Below are 1,661 nucleotides of genomic sequence, written 5' to 3'. Positions count from 1 at the left end.
GCCACCGGCTGTTACCGTCCGGTGGAGCAGCGCACCGGTGTACACACAGACGATGGCGTTAGTGTGGCCCGTGACATGAGCTGGCCAGGTGTGCAGAACAGCTCAGGAGTCCCCGCTGACGGGGTCAGACTGGACTGTGGCTGGAGTGGAGTGGGGTGGCCCGCCGGCCCGACCCGAAACGGCAGATCACTGGCCGGCGCGGGGCCGTCCCAGTGCTGCCAGTCACAGGGCCTGGTGAGCGGCTTCGGAGCCGGCCCGGCTCGGACCGGCAGACCGCTGGCCGGAGCAGGGCCGTCCCAGTGCTGCCAGCCACAGGGCCTGGTGAGCGGATTCGAGGCTGGACCGGGGACATACCGCGTAGCGTAATCTTCGTCGCTTATTCAAATGCAAAACTCACAGCAGTCTTGCGTGAAGTTGGCCACCATGACCTTTGAAACGTCAAACAAGGTCCTGACCTTAAATGAGCATGTGAACTGCTTAGAACAGGTGTGCAGGTTCTGAGGGCACTTCGATACCAACCTGGAGTTTGACCTTGTTTGACCTTATTCGAACATGATCATGGTCGTGGTCAAATTTGGTCATGACCTAGGAACCTCAAGCTTTTTTAACTGAACAATTTGGTTATGATCTAGGAACCTCAAGCTTTTTCATGACCTACGAACCTCAAACTTGGACCCAAGTGAGTTCACGCACAGGCCACCGTACCGTGTGAATTTGGTGTCTAGCTCTTAGTTTCTGAAATGTCGGGGGGGGGGGGAAATTGACCCCCGCGTCCGGGTATCCAATATCCAACTGAGCGAAGGGTATCCAACCAGCCCCCCGGGCGCGTGTTGAAGTCAGCATTGTGGGGGGGGGGGGGGGGGGGGGGGGCAGGCACTCCGAGAGCATAGGCAGTAACACCCGTGGATGAACGTCCTCGTTTGTGTTGGCCTTTTCTCATTTCTGACCTCATTTTGATCCGCCCTTTTTAATACTCCGGAAACCCTTGCCTTTTCCCGGGCAAGAGTTCCAGTGGATTGATCGCGAGGGTCGCGTTATGCTTCCCGGTCAGGGGATGGACGGTCGTTCCGTCCCAACCAGGGGCGCCTACCGGCTGCCTTTTTGGCGGTACAGGGGAATCCCTGAATGTACATTGGTCGCCTGCCTGACACTGGAGCTCTTGACCCGGAATTTAGACCCGGGTCGACGCAGGGGTCCTCACTGACAAGACATAACCCGTATCGACCCAGGTGTCCAGTAACTGGAACAGAAACCACAGTTCAGCACAAGGGGCCCCAGGCTGAAATGGGATGGAGAGCTCCCCGTTCTGCAATGGGACCCCTGACTGGCACATCACCTTCCATTATCTCATTGCGGACTCTCAACGTAAATGATCATACTTTCACTGTCAGAGGTCGACGAGCGCAATGCAACGCAAGAGGCCCTCTGGCATTCTGGGTCTGGTCTCCGTCCCTGTTCAGCAAATGCTACCCTGACCGACTTCGGGTCTCTTGCGGACACAGGACCCTCTGTGGGGCAATGTGGCCCCTAAGCGACACAGATCTCATTATTTCAGGGGTCCCGATCAATGCAAAGCACGGATCCCGGCCTTGTCCTTGCCTGGGAAATGGGCTCCAAGGGCTTACACCGGCGCGGAGTCGACTGTTTGTTGTCGGTCTCCG

Source organism: Pollicipes pollicipes, unplaced genomic scaffold, assembly GCF_011947565.3.
Source record: "Pollicipes pollicipes isolate AB1234 unplaced genomic scaffold, Ppol_2.1 Scaffold_7231;HRSCAF=8579_pilon_pilon_pilon, whole genome shotgun sequence".
Lineage (NCBI taxonomy): Eukaryota > Metazoa > Arthropoda > Thecostraca > Pollicipedomorpha > Pollicipedidae > Pollicipes > Pollicipes pollicipes.
The sequence above is the reverse complement of the archived record's forward strand: the minus strand, read 5'-3'. Positions refer to the sequence as shown.